This window comes from Pundamilia nyererei, unplaced genomic scaffold (genome assembly GCF_000239375.1).
Source record: "Pundamilia nyererei isolate P.nyererei 1_Seehausen unplaced genomic scaffold, PunNye1.0 scaffold00038, whole genome shotgun sequence".
Classification (NCBI taxonomy): domain Eukaryota; kingdom Metazoa; phylum Chordata; class Actinopteri; order Cichliformes; family Cichlidae; genus Pundamilia; species Pundamilia nyererei.
This window is the reverse complement of record NW_005187439.1, coordinates 2,260,359-2,269,170: the sequence shown is the minus strand read 5'-3', so window position 1 is coordinate 2,269,170 and position 8,812 is coordinate 2,260,359.

The following is an 8,812-nucleotide window of genomic DNA, read 5'->3' as shown; positions in this document are numbered from 1 at the left end:
GTGTGTGTGTGTGTGTGTGTGTGTGTGTGTGTGTGTGTGTGTGTGTGACAGACACAGCATTGCCCTGCAGGGTGACTGATAATCAAAGTACATTATCACCACTGAGCATTTCGAGTACTTTCCTGGTAGTAAGATCCACGGGCTGAGACTGACACTTACACACACACAAACACACACACACACACACACACAAGTGTATTTATTAGATTGTTTTGTCTGGAAACCCTTATAAATTAGAGCTACATGGTCATTAAGTCCAACTTTGGTTAATCTTACACTAAGATTTCAGATAATAATAAGATGAGAAATACTTTTCTTACCCCATATTTTATTAATTCTCTCATTGTAGCAGTTGATAAGGTAATAAATGTCAACTTAACAAGTAAAATATTTCAAATTAAAAGCAAACAAACATTGTTATAATAAAAGAAACAAATCTGTGAAAGGAGGACTTGTTTTGGTTCACAAACACATGTGCACGCACATCATCTGATTGTATCAGTTCAATAAACACTAATTACGTTAATCCGTTATTTAAAAGATCAGTGATTTACAATGTGTCAAAAAAACAAAAAAAACTGAACATCAGACTCAGCTGAACCAAACCTGTTTCATTTGATTATTTTGTAACTACTAAAAAGTTAGAGATTCAGTTCAACCAGATACAAGGCAGTGCAAAGTCGCACATTTTCACATTAAAATCATCAGAAGATAATTCATGCTTGATCTTAGAAGCAGCAGTTTAAAGCATAATTTAGACTGGCTTAAAAGCTGAGCTTATCTGAGGCCAACAAATGAGCGAGATAGCGGGAATCAAAGGGCACTGGAAGTATGGGGCAAAGGAGCCAGCAGGCTCCCACTTTCTTTATAAGTGGAGGATCACTATGTGGCAATATTCTCACCCCTACTCTGCTTCTGATTGGATAGTGCCTGCTCATCCATCAGCCTTACAAGTTACAGCATACAAACACTTCCATGTTTCCTCTTCATTATCTGTGTCACCAAACTAGGAACGCATTCTGGAAGCGTGACCTTTTCAATGATATGCATGAAGATTTAGGCGAATAGAGGTATCTTGCTTCCCCCCTATATTCAGCAACTGAAAGGCTAATTTCTCCTCTCTGACATTTTCAAAAACACACATCACTGAAATGTTTTCATAACATATGGGAGCGGTTGCAACTGAGGTAGCATGTTGCTCTTGATTTCAAATCCAACAGCAGAAAGTTCACGAGATGTGCCTTCGTCCAATCACGTGAACCTCTGTGTTTCCGTGGGCTTGGAAGGCTGGAGAGGAAGATCACCGATCACTCATCTATTCACTGTCACTGACTCGCCCATCAAGAGGCCAGCAGAGGAAGCAGGGCGACCCCTCGCTGCCGCTGTGGTCACATGCCATCAGACTCCACAAGCTTCAGTTTGGACTTTGACTAAAAGCAAGTAGATGGATCACCAGCTGAGTTTGTTTTGGTTATACTGAGAATATTAGTTATTAAATAACTGTTTCAGAAATCGTCTGAGTTCCTAGAATGCAAAAGAGAGAAAATGAAGCATAAATTGCCTCTTCATCCTCACTCAAATTACAGATTCCCAAGTCTTCCTCCATAATTCAATGCTTCCAAGGCAGCTCCAGATCTGACTGAGCTGAATTTCGTTTTAGGGTTTATTTGGCTTTCACCATCTAAGATATAACTACCATAAAGGCTACCATCATATCTAGTTACCTTATGCTGCAAATAAAAAAAAACAAATTAATGAGTAATTCATGCATTTGCTGCAGGAATATTTGCCTCAGTTGCTGCAGTTACTTTCACCACTACACCACAGGCACCGCTAGTCCAACCGAACCAGCAGAATCATGCAAGAGAATGAAAATCTGGCAAATGGAACAAGATAATGTCCTCTTTATATAAAACCGGAGAAAGCGCAAAGTCATTTTCCAGTAGGACAGAATCAAATGAGTGTGAAGATGTCAGAAAATCATTTGGTTATGTTTTATGACTCAGCTGATTAAAAAAAATCTTTCGAAACACTTCTTTGAAACAGTTAATTACTCCATTTCTAATGATTTGTCTTCTTTCTCTTGAAACTGGCAATTTTTACAAATAGATAATTATTAAAGGATGTATTTTGAGCTGATTTTTTAATTCTCTTTAAACTGCATATTGATGCTATGTATTGATATTATTTTAGCAACAGCCTGTATTATCAGAAACATTTTTCACCTTCACTTCCCTCTTCAACATATCCCTCTATACCTCGCCGCTGTAATTACCGAGCTTCCCCTCGGGGATCAATAAAGTTCATCTCATCTGATATCATCTTCTCATCTCATCTCATTTTATCTTCCACGAGGGGTGAAAGACACGGATTCACAGAGCTACCTAGAAAATGTCGTTTGGATAAAGTACATATGTAAAATCTTTTCAGATGCGCTATCAGGATGTTCCCTCAGGAAGAGGAGCAATCGATAGTTACCCCCCAGGTGATCTTCCAGGACTGTTTCTACTGATTTTGTAGTCTTTTGGAAAAACTTGCTTCATAAAATATAAACTCCTTTAGATGGTTCAAGTGTTCCAACCTCACATCTTCTCCTGAAAGCTCGGTGATGACATCATGTGTTCGAAGTCTTTTTCAGTCTTTCATTTTCCAAACTTTTTTTTTTTTTTGCATTTTTGCAATTTGCTGTTGTCTTCTTTCACCTTCTGCTTCTTCTATTTTACTCATATTTACCATAGTTAGTTTTTACCCCATCATAACTTTGAATCTGCTTTGAATCAGTGGACTAAGCACTCCAACTTATTTTCTTTCTAAGTGGGAATCATTTGCATATGCAAAGATCTAAACCTGGACTGCTTTCAAGTGAAATTCAGATAAATGTATGCAGTATCATGGCTTTCCTGCAACACTTCAGCGAAATATTTCCCAATTTCAACAAGCATGATGATATTTCACTTAATTATTCTCTATCAGTTCGCTTAGCAGCACAATTATACCACCAAGAAGGCAAACATAGGAATTGTGCTGCACTTAATTTAACACACTGCTGTGTGCAGATATCTACCTGTCAGTATAAAGGTATGACACGCATTGATTTATTTGCGTGTGATGACATAGAAGCTGTGAAGAGTTTGTTTTATTCTCCCCGCAGGCTGAATACAGGTGAAGTTTTCTCTGTCTCTGAGAGCAGACTGTGAAATGTAGGAGCTCTGCAGCTTCGATCTCAGATGATCGTCTACAAAGGTGTTTACGGAGGGAATCGAGCCAACAGGCTGTGCTGTGTTGAATGATTTGGCTGAGAAACGGGAGCCAAGAAGTATTCTGCCGTGCACGTTTTCTAAACCGAGTGAGCACAGCGCTGGGTAATTATTTGGCAGAAGACATCGTGAAATGGATATGACAGCTGCAATTACAATGAGGATGAAGCATGACTGCCGTGCTGGCCTGTATTTTCTGTACCGTTACAGGCTCTTATGTCACTACGGATTTGGGGTTATTTGGGCGTGAATCAAGTTTAGGAGAAGTTGATGGTTACTGATTTGAGATATTAAGGGAGGCGATGAAGACAAGTTAATATTCTAAAAGAGGATCTTGGTAAGAGTACCAACCTGAGTAATTACAATTCCTTATCTGCAGTTTTGCTGCTGCTGTCATTGCATCTGTAGTAACCAAGGTTGAAAGATGGACATCAACCATTGGTAGGCGAAACCTGATCGTTTTGGCCTTCGGCACTTTATTGTCTAACTAACTGATCAACAACAGATAAGTCACTGTTTTCTACTTCAAGGTTGTTTGATTGTGCCTCTCATCGCTCCACCAGCCTCCTGACATGGATCACTGTAGGCTGTAGGTCTAACATACATCAGAAAAAGACGTTTAAGAGAGGACGCTTTGTCAGAAATTGTTGCTACTAGGGCATCCGAAATGTGAGGGGAAAAAAGGCTTCATTACCAAACATCATTCTATGATATGGATATGAGTTAAATCTTTGATGGTCTTGGTCTGGACCTGAACCAACAGACTAAGATCACCGATGCTGCTGGCAAGAAAAAGGACAAGAACTTATTTATTTCCACAACCACGTACAAATCCCTGTTTGGTTTTTTCACAGACCTTATACTGACCTGCAGTAAACTCGACCTGAGTACCTACACATGTATTTACTCAAACTTCAGCATGTGTGAAAGAAAGGATGAGTAACCCTCAGCGCTTCTGGACAAGCAGATAAATCTTTACACTACAGCAGACAAGATTGACACGTGTGCAGGAAATTGAGTGTCTGTGTCGGTCCAATCACCTCTGACTCTAAAGGTTATCTCATCCAATTAGTTTTCCTCAGAAACTTGTCAATTGCAAATCGATCGTGGCACCGCGTCCAGAGGTTGAATCGGCCAGGAGAAGAGTGAGGAGACTTTATTAAACTGCACAGAGGATATAAAACCTCGGATTCAACTAAACTGTCTTCAATCACGTCTTTAGACTACAGAAGGGTCACAATACCCATCCTACCCACAGAGAAAGGTTCGAACCAACTTGGAGGGTAGAGCCAGGAACATCCTCGCATTAACTCAAGATTTTAGGCACGGAAACACGAGTTTAAATGAGCATTTAAGGCTTTTTCAGGCTTTGGATCCCTAGAGAATGAGAAAAGATTCCTCTAAGAACTGATGGAAGAATTTTCATAAAACACACATTTTACTTTTCAAGGAACTAGTTACCATTAACTGTAGCAAAAAACAGCTCTTTTCCCAGGATCTCTCTAATAGACAGCACTACTTTTCCCTATTTTATACAAACTGGTGAGTTCATGCTTACATAAAGACAAACTATTCATCACAAGCAGACAGCCATTCAATTAATATTTTAAAATCGCCTTTATGTTCTCATAATTTATGTGCAGAAATGCTAAAACACAGGCGTCCTTTATTGGTAAAGTTACTGCTTCAAGTTTCCCTTAATTTGAAGGATTAGTGAAGAAGCTGCTTGAACAAAGCTTAAATGAAGGTTTTATGAACTGAAGGAAGAGCAGACAGAGGAACAAAAGAATATTTATGCCTCTTCTATATATTTCTCAGTTGTTTTAAGTCCTTCATTTTAGTTTAACTCAAAATTTCCATGTGATTTGCTTCATAAAATACAAACATAAGACAGAAACACAGTACATATTAGACTTAGTGGGACTGCTCATTGTCTCCTACTTTTTCATCTTATTGCAATAATGAACAGCTTATCATGAAAGCCATTAAAATGCATGGGTTTTGTCAGCGGTACAGCTCAATGGGAATCGTTGTTCTTTCAGCTTCAGTCAGGTGAAACAACAAGTCGACGCAACACTCCTTCAGTATGTTCATGCAATTCCTGAGCAGTAAAGAGAATCTTAAATCAATGTTACACAATCTGGGGTTTCCATGAATGTTTTACTCTACCTGTAAATGTCAATGAATTCTGGACATTCTCAGCTGCCGTGGCATTTCACTCTAAATAACTCCAACGTACAAAAAGGAAACATGACCATCAGCAACACTGAAGTGAAGCATTCAGTGTCATATTGCTGTTTGATGCATTTTATTTCATGTTGAGACTCAAGTGCATGCTGCAACCTCCAGTCCAGCGGTGTTGGGATGTTCAAACACCCACACAATAGTGTTGAAAGAGGTGCGCAATGCAAACAATGCTTTATTCCTGGCAACCAGACAGGTGTCAATGTTTGGCTTCCCCTAGTTTGCCGGCATAATTTCTAGTGTCAGTTCTATTTTTGGTTGGTCTTTCCCAGATGCAGTTTCAGTGTAAGGGGTGATGTAACATCCCTGTTTGATCCATATCTTGTAGAGCAAAAGGCATGTTAGACAGCAGCTTCAAACAAACTCTTACAACATTATTTTAAATCCTTGTGAGGAGCTTTTAAGGCTTGCATAAGCACCAAAAACATCAGGCTGAGTTACGGGTCAACCTGCACATCCAAAACATACACTGTAAGCATCAAATTCTGGTATAATGATTCAGCAACAGAAATACTCACACTGCAGCAACTAAAAAGGGTATGTGCTTTCAATTTGACGAGTCTCTTTCACCACTTTCTGCTGCTGGGGCTATGAAACAGTGACAAAAATCCCGTTTTCATTACTCAAACCAATGACATTCCTTGACATTCAACTGCAAAATGACACTGGTACTTGGCAATCTTGCTTTTATTTAGAACTAAAACCAAAATACACCTAACTGACTGAGTTATGCTCATTAGTTGAGACTGGCTCGGGTTGATAAAAACATTGTTTCCAAATTAGATCGCAAACCTTCACCAATCTGTTCGAGAGTGATTGCAGTGAGACGGACCACGATTATTTAAGGAGGGATTGCCTCCCACCAGGCGAACCTGCTGTAGTGTCGGTCGCGATTGGGCTCAACCACTGCTTTTTTCCAAGTCCAAGGAGGTTGCCACCCTATTTTTACCCTAGTGTGACTGAGCCAAAATACAATCTTCCCATACCAACCACTCTATTTCCAGGTTTAATTTCTCTGAAATTAAATTCAAGTTAAACGTTCACCATTAAAGATCCGCAAGAGCGAGATCAGGAGCAACTGATCACAACAGGACTTCCAGGGAACAATCCAAACACAGCAGGAGAATTCACAGTAATATAGAAGGAGACCAGCAGCAGCTCTTGATTTTAAAAAACTTCAAGATAATCATTCTTCTAGTTTAAACCAGAGGAGTCACACCCTCCAGGTCATTAGAAAGACTGAAAATTTAAATCCCTTTGTCATCAGTTTTGTTTTTCATACTCAGGCTGTTTTAAAAAAGACACTTTCTACACGTGTAACTAAAAGTACTACTGGCACCAAGCAAAGTTTATTTTTAAATGCCTATCCATTTGAAAGTGACAGCAAACAAATGTAATAGTACACTAAGAAATTTCTGTACCACTCGCTTTACATTCAATCCATAAGGAGGAGGCTGCGAGTCAGAGTCCCCACTATTGTTTCCTGACAGCAGTGGAAACACAACACTCCTGCGACCCCTCAGAAAAACATGTACAGCAGGAAAGTGCTGGCTAAGGAGATGCAGAGCTGAGTTATTTTTACCTGAAGACAGGAACAAATTAGAGGGTATTAGAGGCAGTGGAGGAGGAAGACACCGGAGAAGAGGTGAGTGACTCAAGTGGAACAGTGCGTCCTCCAGCAGGCTTTAAGATTTTGGGTTACGAGCAGAGATGGGAAGTTGCTCTGCTGCTGCCGTTTAATAAAGCTCTCCTGCTCTTTGGTGTGTGTCTTTATAACCTGCGTGGACTTGAAACTTTAAAATACAAGGCTGGTAGTTTCATTGTTGTCTTTTTTACATACATCCAGTCAGGCTGTGGCTTCCACATGTTGATTGACTTTATTTAACCTGCTCTTGTGCAGCTTCACTCTTCATGTCTGCACCCTGTGCTACACAGCCGGGCCTCAGCAGGTGCTCGTGTGAAACCATGACAGCTCTGTCCATATTTAGTAAAGCTCTGTGATGACTCCACATACTGTCCCTCTGCCTCCAACCCAGATTATTTTGGTGGCAAAGACTTTCCAGGCACCAGTGAACAAACAGCTGCAGCCAGGCGCCAAGAGGAAAACACCTCAGCTATTTTGACTTTCACTTCGTAACTGAATATGAGGGTGGAACAGTTATTGAATTATTGGGGGCAGACAGATGAGTGTGTGCAGAACATGCTTTGTAAGTGCTGAAATCCACATGTACACACAAAAACTGGATAAATAATCACCGTCGGTGGAGTAAAACATTCCTGACGCCGATTAGCAGGCGGCGGCGGCAGGCAGGCAGCCATTATAAATCAGAAGGATTACTGCTCGTGGCGTGGCCTACATTGGAGTGGCAAACATGATACTGCAAGTCAACTATTTGTGTCCTCATAAAGGAAACCGCCAAAGTGCCGTACTGTATTTATCCATCTTGGCTCAATGTTTTTGTGCTACAGGGAAAGAAGCTATGAAGGGAGGAGAGAGGAGGATGGTTTAGGATCTGTTCTCAGACAGAATATTTTGCATAAGGAGCGCTGCAGAGCCGAGGTGGAAAGGAGCTGAGCATGTTGATATTATAAGCATTTTACTCCATAACGTGTGTTTCAAATGATCAAAAACCAGAAAACTTGAGAAAACTTGATAAGGCTGTGTAGCCATTCACACGACATCTCCTTTTAAGTTTACTTATCAAGACATAATGTGTTCTATCAAGTCATGCTAAGGTCAGTCAACGTGCTATCTTAGGTTTGTCATATTTAGCATGGGTCTACACAGGTGATGCAGAGGTTTACATATCTACTTTATGTATCCCTGGTGTAAGATCCCTGGTCACAACCTAATGTTCTCCTACTCCTACTGGGAGGGTTGCCCTTGGAAAGCTGTCTAATGTAAACATGTGGATCCATTGTGGTGAGCCATTTGGAAATAAGGGAGCAGTTCAGAGTAACGTCTTCTCCGCTGGTGATTTTATTAGGAATACTCAAGGGGTCTTCCAGTGTTTCAGAAGCTCGATGGTGCATCAGGTCTCAATCGATTCCCTCACTGAGCCCAAGAACTCGGGAATCATTTTTAAGCAAAAGCCACAACTGTTAGTTTCAGCTATTAACTGCTTATCAATCAGGACTGTGGGTCACTGTTCCAGCCAACGGTCTGACAGTGCTCCAGTTAGCCGGCAGGTTTAAACTCATAGCCTACTTGCTATGCGGTGACAGTGCTAGCCGGTGTGCTACTGTGCTATGGATACGTTTCTTAATAGCCTTCACTTACTATAGATTAAAAACAGCTTGAAAAATGGAGA